The following is a 17,549-nucleotide window of genomic DNA, read 5'->3' as shown; positions in this document are numbered from 1 at the left end:
AACTAAGCATACCCTATAAAAATTAACCATTTGTCTGATCCTTGATAGTTAACTCATCTGTATTTATCTTAACATGAGTAAGTTGCATCATGTTGGAATTCAGCTAACTATAATTAATGCCAAGTAAGAATTTTTTAAGAAAAGATCTTATTCATTCATTTTAGAGAGGGGACAGATAGGGGGCAGGGGAGCAGAAAACATCAACTCCAAAAGCACCATCTCACATATATGCATGGACCAGGTAAGCACAGGGTTTTGAACCAGCAACCTCAGTGTCCCAGGTCAACGCATTATCTACTGCTCCACCACAGGTCAGGGACTAGGAAGAGTACTTCATCTGAGTCTTTAAGCCACACATCCTCCCCAAGGGAAATAATTTTAAAATAAACAATGACTGACAATTACATGATTTTCAAACAGTATTTTTCACATGAGCCATTAGTCGAAGAAGACATTGTTTAATTCCTGAAAATCACCAATAGGCACATTTTACTTAACGGATTATAAATCACAGAACACAGCAAACAAACTAGCTCTACTGAGGAGGTGAAAATTAATTAAGTGAGCCCTAGCAACAATGACTAGTAATAATGAGCACTCTGGGTGTCCAGATTGTTGCCTCTACGTACAATTATCCACGAGAGGAACCAAGGCTCTGGGAGAAATGACTGATTCCTGGGCTGGAGCCGAGAAGTACATTAACCAGGAATATCTCCTCATAACAGAAAGCTTACTAGTGGTGTGTCAAAAGGTCTCGGGGGCCAGTTCAAAGAGGTTACAGTTGGCTAAAGATTTTAAAATTTGAATGTCAAAAGAATAATTGCTATTGATTGAAATGCATCAAGTAGGTGGGTGAGTTGATAATGAATTTTTTTTTAAGTGAGAGGAGAGGAAGATAGTGAAACAGACTCCAGCATGCACCCCTGACCGGGATCCACCCGGCAACCCCATCTGTGGCCCACGCATGGACCAATCAAGCCACTGGCTACTGGAGGGAAAGAGAGAAGGGGGAGAGAAGCAGAGGGTCACTTCTTCTGTGTGCCCTGACCGGGGATCGAACCTGGGACATCCATATGCCAGGGTCAACGCTCTATCCACTGAGCCAGCTGTCCAAGGCCAATAATGGATTTTTTTAAATGATTGAGTAGTAAAGGCACTAGTCAACCCAGCTAGTAGCTGGGTTGCTTAGAGCTTCGTCTTAAAGCACGGAGGTTGCTGGTTTGATTCTCAGGCAGCGCACATATAGGAACAGATTGATATTCCTGTCTTTCTCTTTCTCTCTCCCTTCCTCTCTCTTTAAAGTCAAAAAAAATTTTTTAATAATTTAAAAAATGATTGACTAGTGGTGATGGTTGTACAGTTTTGTGAATATACTAGAAACTAGTAAACTGTATACTTCAGAAGGGTGAATGGCATATGAATTATATTTTGATTTTTTTTAAATGATCACCTTTGGACAATGCTAGAGAACCAAGCCATTATTTTGAAAACTAGTAAAGGGTAAGATCAGGCACTTATCCCATATGAACTGCTTTGTTCCTCAGACTAAACAAATAGTTGATGGTGTTTTCCTTTTATAGAAGTATTTCAACTAATACATGAAGGCTTAATGGAGTTACAACCACTAATAAATCAATGGATCTAGGCTATGACCATGAATGGTTACTAAGCAGAGTGACAACCAAATGCCTCATGATGGAAGTACACAATACCATTAGCCAAAAAAAAAAAAAAATAAAAATAAAAAAAAATAAAAATAAAACTAGAACCTGATCAACCCTCTAGGTCTAACTGCCAATTTACAGAAAATAAAAGGAACAGAGAAGTATATCAATGAAACCACAGTGATGCAATCAACTAAATCAAGATGGTGGGAAACTCTAGGACCTGCTTTCTTCAACAAATGAATTAAGAGAAAAAATTGGAGAGGAAACCAATAGATGAGAAAAGACTTAAAAGACATATCAACCAATTGCTGTATATGAACTTCGTTTCGATCTTGATTCAAGCAAGTATAAAAAAATGATGAGACAATTAAGTGCTGGACTGTTGTCAGCACTGACCAGATAAATGCTGATATAAACAAATTACTATTAATTTGGTTTAGTTGTTATGATAGTGTGATTCTATCTTTTAAAAAAATCCTTCTCTTTTAGAGATACAGTATCGAAATATTTACAGATAAAATAATATGGTATCAGAGATGGCCTTCAAAATAATATGGGAGAGTGAGGGCAGATCAGGGGTTGAGGGTGCCGTTGGTGGGGGATGTAAATGGAACAAGACAGGCCATGAGCAGGCAGTTGTTGAAGCTTGGTGATGGGAACCTGGCAGGGGTGGGGGTTGATGTGTTATTCTCTTTGTGTATATATTTGAAAATTTTCATACAAACAAACTACCCGGTCCTGGCCGGGTAGTTCAGTTGGTTAGAGCATCATCCCAATATAACAAGGTTGTGGGTTCGATCTCCGGTCAGGGCACATACAAGAATCAACCAATGAATGAATGCATCAATAGGTGGAACAACAAATTGCTGTTTCTCTCTCTCTCTCTCTCCTCACTATCTCCCTAAAGAAAATCAATTTGAAAACAAACAAAAATAAACATACAAAGGCAAAAATACCATCAAATTTCAAAGAATCTTAGGAGTGGGGCAAGCATTACAGATATTAGTTGCTTCCTTTCTCGCCTTGCTGTGGACCTTATAACACTGCTTATCAAAACAATTACCATAATTAAGCAATGAAGGCAATAAAACTAAACCACTAATGATTAAGAAAACTGCAGTGGTTTTCAAATGTGCAAGGGAACATGCTGAAGATGTGGATTCCTGGGCCTCAATTCCTGGAAATTCTGATTTTTAGAAGGTCTGGGATAAAGCTCAAGAATCTGCAATTTAACCAGGAGCCCAGATGATATATAAACAAGTGGGTATACACCAATGATGAAATGTAAGTACAACTTGGTAAATGCCTCTTTGCCTATATTTTTAAGAGTTTCTCTTAAAGTATAAAGAAGTAATATTGCTGGACATGGCACATTTTCAATATGACTCTCCAAAATGACTATACTAATATACATTCCCTCCAGCAGTAGAGAATTCCCAACTCCCCACTCCTTGGCCAATTCTCGATGTGCTCATACTTTTTCATTTTTGCCAAGAACATAACTATCTTACAGAATAAACTCAGCAACATTTGTTAAAGCAGCTCTTGAGAATTCTACCACATTTTGAACAAAGACCGTTTTTTAATGACTTTTCATTATTGTAATTATTTTTATTATTAGAAGTATAATGACTTTTCACTCCAAATAGTTAAATAAATATGCTTAAAGGAGTGATAATTAAGCATTGAAGTTTAAAGCAAAAATCTTCTCACCAATTACAGGACATAAGAATTCCTGGTCAGAGAATCTCATATTGAATAAACTTGAATTGTGCTCTGTGTTTACACGAACCACAAATGTTTTTTACTTATTTTTGCATACAGACATCAAGTAAGTAGAAACAACCCAAACTGAGAACAAAACAGGAAGAAGCAGTTAGCTGGCAGATATGTGAAAAGTTTCATAATTCTCAAAAAGGTGAGGCAAGCCAACAACACAGCAAGAATCTCACTGAAAAATTAAGATTTCCCTAAAGCGTGAATCATGTACATGACCCCTAGATGCCCCGGCAATGGAACCCCCACTTTATGGTCACAACATTGTTGGAGGGAAAGTCACATGAAGATGAAGTAGTAAAGTGTCAGAGCATTACATGATGTGGTCTGATGAGGAGTTTGGGAAGGATTTTGCTTTAAGGAACGATTTTTGTGAGTAGATCAAAAGAACGGATTATGAATACAAGGCTTAAACTGAACCTGCGCTCTGGAGCAGAACTTCCCAGACTGGAAAGGGCACAGAGAGCCCCTGCGGATGTTGTGAAAATGCTCCTTCTGAAGCAGGATGGGGTCTGAGGGTCTGCATTTCCAAGGAGCTCGGGGGCAAGGCCCGGAAGCAGGGCTTTCTGGGATCCTGCAGAGTCGTGACTTTGCATGAAGTCTCACTGAGAACTGCTGTCGCAAATACCTGTGGGCACTGCTGCTAGACAGAGAGGGGGACCGGCACAAGGGAGAAACCCCTTTCCTCTGAAACCCTCCGCAGAGGGGAGGGCTGGGCTTGTGGCAGCCAGGGCTTAGTGTCCTCCAGTGGGCATGACGCGGCCAAGAGGGTTGAGAAGAACAAGGAGTCAATAGCTCCTGGCACTGATACCGTATCACCCACCTCCATGCCCCCAGGCGCTCAGTGTTCGTGGTGGAGGACAGATCAACGAGAGAGATGGTGTATATTAGAACAGAATGAACAACAAATTACAGGTTTGTCATGTTCCTGGCCAAGAGATACATGATGAAAGAGCTTTTAGAAGGTCTGCCTAAGCTAAGGAAGATCTCTATCTGGAGACTAAAGAGCTTACCCCATTTCAGAGACAATTAACTCTCTGCACACAGACACATTTGGCGACAATTTTTAGCTACAAAAGAAAACCTCTGTAATCATCGAGACAGGAGAAAACAAATCATCATTTGTTCTGCACACTACGTGGTGCATGACATGAATTCTCTCGTTTAGACCTCACAGCATTCCAAGCAAGGGTGGTGCTGGCCTTGACGTTGACCAGGTTCAGGCATTCAGACCGAACCGCGCCGTCAGGTCCCCTTGTTCTCCAGCTGCCTCAGCTCTTCCCCTCGTCCTGGGGGCCCACAGGCTTCCCCCGACGCTGTCCTAGCCCGGGAACCCCAGAAGAAAGAGCCCAGCCTCTGTCCCGGGTTCCCAGAGGAGCTCTCCAGCTGTCTTTATGCCCCGTGCTCACCCTTGGACCCATCACAGTGGCCAAGGGAATGGAGTGAGATAACTGGCCAGGGGCTGAGGGCACTAGGACCAGAAATCCCACCAGAATTAAAAGGGTGGAGTGAGAAAATACAAATAAAAGAGATCTGGCTAAGAAATGCAAAGGGTCCAGGACGGGGAGGTGTACGAGCTGTCCCGCTGTACACGTGATGACAGCAAGGACGAGAGAGGGCGGCTAACTTGCCCAAAGTCACACATGCATCCAGTGTAAGCGGAGGAACCAGGATACAAACCAAGTTAGTCCGACCAGAGCTCTTAACCGCTCTGGTACAAGGAGACAGAGTCAGGCTGGTTTCAGAGTTCTCTGCCACATCAGCTTTCCGTAGAAAATGGAGCAACGGCTAGACTTTTTAGAGAAAATGACTGTAATCAAAGATTCGTTCACTCTGCCAAACTGTCTTTCCCAACAACAGCTAACAAATATTAAACACACACCTTGTGACTGGCACTGTTGTAAGTTCTAAGCGGACCTCTGTACTACTACACCTGAGCTGGGGGAGGGGAGGGGAGGGGAGGGGAGGTCCCACTTCTCCCAGAGTGACACATCTGTTTTACAAGAGGGAAACTGGGCAGGGATCATCGGCCTTGGTCTTCTCCTGCTTCTGCTAATATAGAACCTCTGCACTGTGACCAAGCTGGAGCACGGGCAAACCGGACCCAGTACCACAGCCTCCACATGTGTAGTAAGATTTCTGTCCTACTGTGGAGTCTGGGCAGAGGAGGGAGCTCCAGTCCTCTGCTCTGCATCTGCCTGGATGCAGCTTCTGCAACACAGAGCGGCTGCGAGATGAGAGATGCTGTCCGCTTGCCCTTCCAGGAGTGAAATCATAGTCTAAGATTGGGAACTGGGAGGGAAGGGAGCCCCATTTTCTTGGCTGCATCTTCCAAGAATAGAGTTTCCATCCCACTGAGCTGGGGAGTGGGAAGCAGTCCGTGGCTCAAATGCCACAGACTCCCATTGTTCTTACTAAGGTTTAGAAGGAGAGTGTCTTGAATAAATGTTTCTATTTGCTGTATGTCCTTGGGACAAATTCCAGAGACTTTGAATGGTTGGGTTTTTAAAATAATTTTCACCAATTAAATGGTTCTTTTACTGGGGAGAGTGTCTCTACGAACCTCCCCCCACCATTCTGAAAGTTGGCTATCTTAAGCAGGTTTTTCTTTTCTTGGTGAAAAATAAGTTTGTTTGGTTGTATTTTAAACTCATGAGTCAAGTATACTCCATGTGTTTCGATCCACTGCAATTATTTTTACTGGTGCTCAAATTATCCCAACTGTGGCTAATGGGAACTTCTTTAAGTTGGCTCTAAGTCCTTTCAACATGACCCTGACAGTCATTCACAGCTTTCTTGCTATTAAAATACTGTGTACATTACTTCCCTTGACCCACAGGATGAGTTTGAAAAACTTAAAGGTCACACTTAGCAGCATCAAAAGGGGAATGCCTTCCAAAGAAATGAATAAGATAAAAGCAAGCAGTCAAAAGGGGAAAACAAATTTAACAATCATGAAACAAATAAAAATAAGGAAACAATAATAGCATAGAAAAATATGACATAAATAATGAAACAAATGTATTTGTGATCGTGATAAATATAAATGGAATCTACTCCCCTATTAAAAATTAATATTCACAAATTGAATTTAGGATTTAATCTTGCTATTTTGGACAACATGGATGGCCCTAGAGAGTATTATGTTAAGTGAAATAAGTCAGACAGAGGAAGACAAAAACCATATGGTTTCACTCATATGTGGAGTCTAAAAAAGAAACAAACAAAACAAAAACAAACTCAAGGATACAGACAGCAAACTGATAGTTGCCAGAGGGGAGGGAAGATGGAGGGTGCCGCAGAAAGGAGAAGGGGTTAAGAAGTACACACTTCCAGCCCGGGTGGGATAGCTCAGTTGGGCGGAGCAGTGTCCCGAAGCCCAGAGGTTACCACTTTGATCTCCTTCAGGGCACAGACAGGAACGGATTGATGTTCCTTTCTCTCTCTATCTCCCTTCCTCTCTCGCTAAATTCAATAAATAAGAAAAAAATTTTTTAAAGAGAAGTACAAACTTCCAGTTATACAATAAGTCATGAGGATGTAATATACAGTATAAAGATTAGAGTCAATAATTTGTAGTAACTCTGTACAAGGACAGGTGGTTACTAGACTTACTGTGGTGATCACTTCGTAAGGTATAAAATATTGAATCACTATGTTGTACACCTGAAACTAATATAATAATGTTATGGCAAGTATAATAATTAAAAATAAATTTTCAATTATTTTTTTCTATTTCATATTATTTAAATGAAGCAGAAAATGAAACAAAAAGATTAAAGGAAGGGGAAATACATAAAACAAAAGCAAATTAAGAGAAATCAAATATGAAAATACATGAGTATAATTTGACATTAGAAAGTGACATTGAAATATATATATAATATAAAGTCAAAATATGAAGAATAGAGAATCATTTAATAATATGACTAATAAATCTTGCTTAATAGTTTTCTAGAAAGAAACATGCACACTAGACAATATACCTTTTTTCCCCTAGTTCCCATGCAAGATTTACAAGAATAGAATATATAGCCCTGGCCAGGTAGTTCAGTTGGTTAGAGCATCATCTCGGTAAGCCAAGTTTGTGGGTTCGATCCCTGGTCAGGGTACATACAAGAATCAACTAATGAATGAATAAACAACTGGAACAACAAATCAGTTTCTCTCTCTCTCTTCCTCTCTCTCTCTCAAATCAATTTATTTATTTTCTTTTTTAGAAATTTTATTCATTTTTAGAGAGGTAGGAGGAGAGAAAGAGAGAGAGAGAGAGAGAGAGAGCAAGGAGGGGGATGAGCAGTAAGCATCAACTCCCATATGTGCCTTGACCAGGTAAGCCTGGGGTTTCGAACCAGTAACCTCAGTGTCAATGCTTTATCCACAACGCCACCTCAGGTCAGGCATCTCTAAAATCAATTTAAAAAATAAAATATATAGCTGCAATCACAGTGGCACTTAAATAGGGTTCAACTGCTGAAGATTTGCAGGACCCCAAATAATAAAGGTTACAAATGTACAGTTTATTTACAGGGAAAGGACACACTATAGCAAGCGCCTGAAAATCAGAATAAATATCACAGCATGTGACTTGACAGCAGGGATCTGGAGAGGTCACTTGTAGGCTCTTTATCCCTTCCCTGCCTAGAATCAGCCACTTCTTCGAGGAGCCCCGGTTCTATTTATTGGAGAATGGTATTTAGAAACAAAGATCTGGGTGTGTGCTCATTGCTGCTGAGGCATCACTGCTTCTAGGCCATCTCAGCAGTCAGAGCCAGGGAATATATTGAAGTGTACTACTCCATGTATACATGCATATTTATATTTCTGTGTCTGCCAACTAGAGGACAGTATCTACGTACAGTTTTGGTTTTTGTGTTGTTTTCTTTTTAGAGAGAGACAGGCAGACAGGAAGGGAGAGAGATGAGAAGCATCAACTCGTAGTTGTAGCACCTTAGTTGTTCACTGATTGCTTTTCATACATGCCTTGACCAGGGGGGCTCTAGACGAGTCAGTGACCCCTTGCTCAAGCCAGCGACCTTGGGCTCAAGCCAGTGACCTCTGAGCTCTAGCCAGTAACCATGGGGTCATATCTATGGTTCCATGCTCAAGACAGTGACCCCGCGCTCAAATTGATGAGCCCATGCCCAAGCCAGCAACCTTAGGGTTTCAAACCTGGGACCTCAACATCCCCAGATTGATGCTCTATCCACTGCTCCATCACTGGTCAGGCCGTATAGTTCTTTTTTGTTATTAGCTTTACATTATTGAATCAAAGCACTGTTTTTCTTTCTTTTTTATTTAGGTATAATGACATATAACATTATATTAGTTTTAGGTGTACAACATAATGGTTCAATATATTGTGAAATGAACACCACAATAAGTCTAGTTAATATCTGTCACCCTATAGAGTTATAGAATTTTTTTCTCGTGATGAGAATTTTTAAGATCTACTCTCTTAGCAACTTTCAAATGTGCAATGCAGTATTATTAACTATAGTCACCATGCTGTACATTAAATCCCCGTGACTTATTTATTTTATAACTGAAAGCTTATACCTTTGACTGCCCTCACCCATTTCACCCGCCCCAACCCCCAGCTCTGGTGCCCACCAATCTGTTCTCTGTGTCTATCAGCCTGAAAGCACTTTTTCAAAGTTTCCCTACCCTCTTCAGTGAACTTGTGGCATATGTTTTTTCACACAATTAGATTCATTTGTCACACTCTGCATTTCATCTTGATATCACTGACAACCAGGTTGATTTTTTTTAAATAGCCCACAGTAAAGTTCAGTCTCGGTAATATATCATCCTCTAGGTTTTGACAATTGTAGAGATATGTGTCCACCACCACCCTCGTACAACCCGTTCTGTACTCAACCTTCCTCTCTCCTCTGATCTCCGGCAACCACGGATTTGCCTTCTGTCCTGTGTCCTGTGGTAGACTGAATAATGACCCCAAAAGATATCAATGTCCTAATCCCTGCAACCAATGAATGTTACATCATATGGCAAAGGGGACTTTGCGGATTAAGTTAAGGATCTCATGATGGGGAGATTATCCTGGATTATCCAGGTGGGTCTTAAATGTAATCACAAGGGTCTTTAAGACAGAGCTGTAGGAAAGTCAAAGGAGATAGGAGGCCAGGATGATGGAAGCAAGAGGTTAGAGTGAAGCGAGGAAAACGTCATAAGCTAAGGAATACCAGTGGCAACCAGAAGCTAGAAAAGTCAAGAACATAAAATTTCCCCAGAGCTTCCAGAGGGAACTGGCCCTACAACACCCTGATTTTAGCCTAGTGAGTCCGATTTCAGGGTTCTGGCCTCCGGAACTGTAAGAATACATTTGTGTTGTCATAAGTCATCAAGTTTTGGTAATTTTTTATAGCAGTGATAGGAAACTAACACATACCCCTATAGTTTTGCCTTTTTCAAAATGTCACTTGAATGAAATCATACAATGCTTTTAGGTCTTTGGAGCCTGGCTTCTTTCATTTGAGATTCATCCATGTTTAGCCTGATCGGTGGTGGCACAGTGGATAGAATGCCAAACTGGGATGCTGAGATTAGGGTTAGGGTTAGGTTCGAAAACCCAAAGTTTCTGGCTTGAGCATGGGCTCATCCAGCTTGAGCATAGCTCAGCAGCTTAAGTGCGGGGCCACCAGCCTGATTGTGGGATCACTGACATGATTCCAGGGTCGCTGGCTTGAGCCCAAAGGTCACTGGCTTGAAGCCTAAGGACGCTGGCTTGAGCAAGGGGTCACTGGCTTGCCTGAAGCCCCCGCAGGTAAGAGCACGTATAAGAAGCAATCAATGAACAACTAAAGTGACGCCAATTATGAGCTGGTGCTTCTCATCTCTCTCCCTTCCTGTCCCTTTCTCTCTCTCTCAAAAAAAATTCATCCATGTTTATGTTATGTATATTTTACCACTAAAAAAAATTCATTCATGTTGTTGAGTGAGTCTATAGATCTTGCCTTCTTATCACTGTCTAGTATTTCACTGTATGCATGTACCAGTTTATCATCACCTGCTGAAGAATATCTGGTCGTTTCCAGTTTTTGATGAATAAAGCTGCATTTACATACAAGTTTTTGTGTGCACATAAATTTTCAATTCACTTAGCTATTAAAATTCTGGTATTCATAGCTTTTAGGACATGGAAATGTTAATTTAAATATCATTACCCAGGAAGCACATCAAGTATTACAAACAAAAAGAATTCACAGAACAAGCCATAAGTTCTGATTTCTGGATGTCTTACAAGACCCTCTTGTTAGACATAACGTTTTCAAGGACATTTTAAAAAACAAGGAAATAATCTTATTCTGTTGTTGGGACTATACCAGCAGTAAAGAGGGCCTCTGGGTTTCCTCTCATATGCTCAAGTTCCATTATTTAGAACTGAGAGAAATAAAGACAGATCTAAGAAGATTAAAGCTTAATACATTAAGGAAAGGGGCAAAATAGAATTATAAGCAATGGAAAACGACCATGTAACGTTATCCATCTACAATGTGAACAGAAAAAAATGACAATGAATATTTGAATTTCTGATTTACTATACTGGCAATCTGTTCACCCCGGGTCCTTAGAACTGTTTGCTCTGAAACTTGTCAAATAGTTTCATGAAGTCATTAAAACTTATCTGTTTTTTCCAACAGATGTGCAATGACACCTCTGCCAATGGAATGTTGCTTGAACTAAGAAAAAAAATAAGTTGTTCAAACGTAAAAATGGCAAAAATTTTCCCCAAGGGCCTAAAATTACAGAGGAATAATTCCAAGTTGCACCCTTCAATGCAAAATCAGATACGAGTCACATAATATCCAAAGGCTTGTAAAACCAACTGCAAAGTGTGTAACAAATATTTGCTGGGGTATGGGATCTCCTTACTTGCAATCTAAGAAGTTAGCCTGTTTTGATTCCCTGGGTGCCAGTGGCACAGTAAGCAGTATGAACATCATCAGCATATTTGCATGGGTTCCCCACCCCCTCTAGTGACACAGGGGCCGTGTGGAGGGGCCCAGGTGGACACACTATGAACCCAATGCAAATCTGCATCATGCCAGAGGAATTCGTATCTTCTGTAGCAAGCCTGCTCTCTGTCCCAGGAGGAGATAGCACCTTATCTCTCAAGACAGCTCCCTGCAAATACAGCCCTGAGAGAGGATGGCCCAGGTAAAGAAAAGGTCAGGGCCTCGCATTCTTGGCATACAAAACAAGAACAACATAAGCCCTGGCTGCGTAGCTCAGCTGGTTAGACCATCGTCCCAATAAGTCAGGGGTCCCCAAACTTTTTACACAGGGGGCCAGTTCACTGTCCCTCAGACCGCTGGAGGGCCGGACTATAAAAAAAACTATGAACAAATCCCTATGCACACTGCACATATCTTATTTTAAAGTAAGAAAACAAAACGGGAACAAATACAATATTTAAAATAAAGAACAAGTAAATTTAAATCAACAAACTGACCAGTATTTCAATGGGAACTATGCTCCTCTCACTGACCACCAATGAAAGAGGTGCCCCTTCCAGAAGTGCGGCGGGGGCTGGATAAATGGCCTCAGGGGGCTGCATGCGGCCCGCGGGCCGTAGTTTGGGGACCCCTGCAATAAGTCAAGGCTGTGGGGTTTGATCCTCAGTCAGGGCACACATAAGAATCAACCAATGAATGCATAAATAAGTGGAACAACAAATTGATGTTTCTCTCTCTCTAATATATATATATATATATATATATATATATATATATATATATATATATATATTTTTTTTTTTTTTTTTTTTTTTTTAATGAGAGGAGAGAAAGTTAGATAGACTCCCACATGTGTCTGACCAGGATGTACCTGGCAACCCCCATCTGGGGCTAATGCTCAAATCAACTGAGCTATCCTCAGCATCTGGGGCCAATGTTTGGATCAATTAAGCCACTGGTTGCGGGAGGGAAAGAGGGAGAGAAGGGGAGAGGAAAGGGGAAAGAAACAGATGGTCACTTCTCTTGTGTGCCCTGACTGGGAATTGAACCCAGGACATTCACTCACTGGGCCAACACTCTATCCACTGAACCAACTGGCCAGAACCAATAATTTTTTTTAATTAAAAAAATTAAGTGTTTACACTGATTTCAGTCAATACCAAAAAACAAACAAACAAACAAACAATAGGAGGCCCTGGCCAGTTAGCTCAGTCAGTTAAAGCACTGTCCAGAAACACCAAAGTTAAGGGTTCTATCCCCAGTCAGGACACATATGGGAAGCAACCAATGAATGCACAATTAAGCAGAACAACACGTTAATGCTTCTGTCTGTCTCTCTTTCTCTCTCTCTCTCTCTCTCCCCCTTCCTCTCTGTCTCTCTAAAATCAGTCAACGAATTTAACAAAATAAACTTTATTAAAAATAAATAAATAAAAACAAGAACAGCAGGAGCACTCTGGGCTGTGACAGACTGCATCTCCTAACAGTATTATGCTTAGAGAGAAAATAAGCCATCTCTCCTGCCACCTGAAGTGGAAAATAAGAAGTACTGCTCTAAGTTTTGCCCCTAGGAGTGTTTTCCTTCACCACTGTCTTTCAGGGGCTGGAATACAGCTATCAACTTTCAGCCAGTGCCAGCAAACTGCAAACACCAGGTCTATGTTTTTCTGTTAAATCGATCATAGAGAACTCTCTGGAAAGCCATTACTGTGTGTAGGGAAGAAGTAAAGATAAGGGAGAAAGTACCATGGGAGGTTTTTTTTCCAATATTTTTTCATGTTTAATTTCCCATTTTTAAAAAACTTTTTTAGAGAGAGATAGAAAGGGAGAGAGGGATGAGAAGCATCAACTCATAGTTGCGGCATCTTAGTTGTTCAGTAATTGCTGTTTCATATGTGCCTTGACCGAGGGGCTCCAGCTTAGCCAGTGACCCCTTGCTCAAGCCAGTAGCAACCTTGGGCTCAAGCCAGTGAACTTGGGCTCAAGCCAGAGACCTCTGGGCTCAGGGCAGCGACCATGGGGTCATGTTAGCTCTATTCACTGTGCCAACACCGGTCAGGCTACTTCCCCATTCTTAATGGAAATATTACACAAGAAAGGGTTTTTTCAAATGAAAATTCTATAGAAAATTGTTAATGGTATTGTCTTCTATGTACTTCCTAAGATAGTTGGTTCCCTTTCAATTGATATGTTTATCTTTTTATGGGGTTTTAATAATATTAGTCCAACATAAGCAAAATAAATTTCATAGCAATAGCATAAAAATGCTAAACATTTTAAAGATATCCAAATGTTTCTTTAGCTTGTCACAATGATGGCCATGGGAGTTTAAAACACTTCTTCGTTCTGTTTTGTGCCTTCTGACCAGCTGGGACTCAATCACATGCATAGCGTTATCATTTTCTAATGGAACACTGTTGTCACATCCAATTTTCTATTTCCATGGATCAGGAAACACCTACTAGCTGATGGTCATTGCAAGTGGCACACACCCCTCCTCCTTTGCCGCTCTAGATCTCTTGCGCATGCTCTCTGTGTGAACCCACCCAGAGGCTGGAGCGCAAGGAAATGTGTGGATACAGTCCCTTTCCAGGACACAGAGCAGGTAGAGGGGGTGGAGTGACCCTGGGAGGGCAAATGGAAGATATCCAGCACAGCCCATAAATGGCATTGATGTCATTGGTGTGGTTTTCTAAACCATTAAACCATTCTTGGTAAAGCTCCAAACAAAACAACACACACTCCTTTCAATTTATACAGTAGCTCCGTTCCTGGAAAATTCCAGGATATTAAAGCCATGCAAAAAAAAAAAAATACTTTGAGTTATGCTCGCTTCAGCAGCAATATACTAAAATTGGAATTATACAGTACACAGGAGATAAGCACGGTCCCTTGCTAGAATGACATGCAAATTTGTGAAACCATTCCCTATTTTTTTAAAAAAATCAATTTTAGAAAAAGAAGTGTATACTTGGAATTTACATGCAAAAGGAGATTAGGTTTACGCTCAGACAATTACAAATAGGTTTTTCATATCAATGAATGTCTAGGGGGACATTTGAAAATCATGTAAGATGTAGGAAAATTTGTCCTTGTAAGAATGTCACATGCATTGAAAAACATGACATTTTTGGCTCCTGCCCATTAACTTCCAGGAAATCCCTGACAGGGGATTCCTGTCAATCACTATTACAACCGAAATAGCCCCACGAGTTTTCAAAGCACCCCTTTGGGTGGTACTGCCCTCAGTGACACCTACTCCCCTAAGGTCAAGCATTCTTCCTGGCAGAATTTGAGTTTTATATTTCATCCATTTAGTGTCTGGGGGGCAACACAAAATGGAAGAAAAGACTTCTCAGTTGATGGGTTCTTATTCAATCCAATACACTGAAGTCTCTGACCCAGTTACTGAACACTGGCTGCCATTTCTGGCAACACATGCTTGTGCATTTGAATTTTCTGATTTAGTATACATAGCAACCAAGGAAGTCACTGGATGTGAAGCTCAAGCTTCATGTGGAACCAGATACAAGTTTTAAAATAACCATATTTCATGTCACTTGGTAATAAACTATAACAGTTTTCTACTTTTAACTTAGACATTTTAAGTAATTCATACATGTTATATAAAAGGACAAAATATAAACACAAAAAGAAAAAGTAAAAACATCACATACTGGGGTAGACAGAATAATAGCCATCCTCAAAAATGTCCATGACCTAATCCCTTGAACCTTTCACGTGGCAAAGCAACCCTGCGGATGTGACTAAGGTAAGGCTCTTGAGATAGGGAGATTATCCTGGATCAGCCCTGTGGGCCTCATTTAGTCACCAGGGTCTTTGTAAAGGCAAGCAGCGTCAGAAGGCAGAGAAGCTGATGTGACGATAGCAGATACTGGAGTGATGCAGGCAGAGCCGAGGAATGCTGGCAGCCTCCAGAGAATGGAAAAGGCAATGAAGGGCTTCTCCCCCGGAGCCTCCAAAGGGAACCGGCCCTGCCAACACCTAGCTTTTAGTCCCACGAGTCTCATTTGAGACTTCCAATCTCCAGAACTTCCAAACTCCAAACTCCAGAGAACAAATATGCATTGTTTGAGGCTTTTTTAAAAACTGACTTTGAGAGAGAGGAAGGGAGAGAGACAGAGAGAGAAAGAGAGAAACATTGATTTGTTGTGTCACTTACTCACTGGTTCATTCTTGTGTGAGTCCTGATTGAGGATGAAACCTGCAACCTTGGAATGTCAGGACAACGCTTTAACCAACTGAGCTACCTGACCAGGGCAAATCTGTATTGTTTTAAACCATTAAATGTGTGGTAATCTGTTACCGCAACAATAGGAAACTCATGAGAACCCCCCTCCAACAGAGAGCCACTGTTAACACCTTAATACCCATACTTTCAGATCTTTCCCTATGCTACTGTACGTCTGTGTATGTGTGTACTTTTTTGAGAAATACATCACAGTGTGCATGCTATTTTATAACCTGCTTTTTTATGTCAACAAACTCCATCTGGGCCTGACCTGTGGTGGCGCAGTGGATAAAGCGTCAGCCTGGAACGCTGAGGTCGCCAGTTCGAAACCCTGCACTTAGGTGGCACTGGTGGCTCAGTGGATAAAGCGTTGACCTGGAACTCTGAGGTCGCCAGTTCAAAACCCTGGGCTTGCTGGGTCAAGGCACATATGGGAGTTGATGCTTCCTGCTCCCCCCCATATCTATCTCTCTCTCTCTCCCTCCCTCTCTCTCTCTTCTCTATAAAATAAATTTTAAAAGTCTTAAAAAAAAAAGAAACCCTGGGCTTGCCTGGTCAAGGCACATATGGGAGTTGATGCTTTCTGCTCCTCCCCCTTCTCTCTCTCTCTCTCTCTTTCTCTCTCTCTCTCTCTCTCTCATTGTCCTCTCTAAAATGAATAAATAAAAAATTTTAAAAATTAAAATAAATTAAAAAAAAAAACAAAAATAAAAACAAACTCCATCTGTTCATTTCATCAAATACCTAGAACCCTGGTCGGCAAACTGTGGCTCATGAGCCACATGTGGCTCTTTGGGCCCCTGAGTGTGGCTCTTCCACAAAATACCATGTGCGGGCACTACCTCGATAAGGAATGTACCTCCCTATATAGTTTAAGTTTAAAACATTTGGCTCTCAGAAGAAACTTCAATCGTTGTACTGCTGATATTTGGCTCTGTTGACTAATGAGTTTGCTGACCACTGACCTATACTATATAAAAACTTTCCCAAATGACAAAAAAATGGCCTTAACAGTTGTTTGGTCCCCATCAGGATCTGTTCAAGAACCACACATCACATCTGATGATCAGCTCGCCTTTGTTATGGTGTTGCCTATTAAAGAGATCGTCCTACAGTTGTTCTGAGGAATGTGCCGCCTTCTGGATTTGTTTAGTTGTTACCTCTTGGTGATGTCTATTTGTTATATCCTGTAACATTTAAAAAAATGTTTATTGATTTTAAAAGAGAGGAAGGAAGAGAGAAACAGAAACGCTAATCTGTTTCTGTATGTACCCTGACTGCGGACTGAACCGGCAGCCTTTGTGTATTGGGACAATGCTCTGACCAGCCCAGCTATCTGGCCAGCACTATCTGTAATATTTTTATTAAACATTTTTGGCTAGAATGCTATATAGGCGATGGGTATTCATGTTGAGTCACATCAGAAGACACATAATAATGGTTAATCCACTGATGATGTTAAGAGTGATTGCTGGATTAAGGTGATGACTGCCTAATCCCTCCATTCTACAGTTATACTTTTTGTTCTGAAACTAGCAAGTGACCATTGTTACTTTTGCATTTTAAAAATATCCAATGCGGACCTGGCCGGTTGGCACAGTGGTAGAGTATTGGCCTGGCATGCAGGAGTCCCGGGTTCGATTCCCAGTCAGGGCACACAGGAGAAGCGCCCATCTGCTCCTCCACCCCTCCCCCTCTCCTTCCTCTCTGTCTCTCTCTTCCCCTCCCGCAGCCAAGGCTCCACTGGAGCAAAAAAGATAACCCGCGCGCTGGGGATGGCTCCTTGGCCTCTGCCCCAGGCGCTGGAGTGGCTCTGGTCGAGGCAGAGCGACGCCCCGGAGGGGCAGAGCATCGCCCCCTGGTGGGCATGCCCGG

General features: G+C 41.4%; 1 protein-coding gene and 1 non-coding gene across 5 annotated transcripts in view; one reads left to right on the top strand and one right to left on the bottom strand.

Annotated features, from left to right (window-relative positions):
• ZFX (zinc finger protein X-linked) overlaps positions 1-17,549 on the bottom strand; it is an 82,404-nt gene that overhangs the window by 43,128 nt on the left and 21,727 nt on the right. The gene's annotated exons all lie outside the window — the stretch shown is intronic.
• Positions 14,249-14,358, top strand: LOC136386615 (U6 spliceosomal RNA). The gene has a single exon (XR_010747981.1). It is a non-coding gene; the product is annotated as a U6 spliceosomal RNA (small nuclear RNA).

The sequence above is a fragment of the Saccopteryx leptura genome, chromosome X, assembly GCF_036850995.1.
Source record: "Saccopteryx leptura isolate mSacLep1 chromosome X, mSacLep1_pri_phased_curated, whole genome shotgun sequence".
Taxonomy (NCBI): domain Eukaryota; kingdom Metazoa; phylum Chordata; class Mammalia; order Chiroptera; family Emballonuridae; genus Saccopteryx; species Saccopteryx leptura.
The sequence above is the reverse complement of the archived record's forward strand: the minus strand, read 5'-3'. Positions and strand labels throughout refer to the sequence as shown.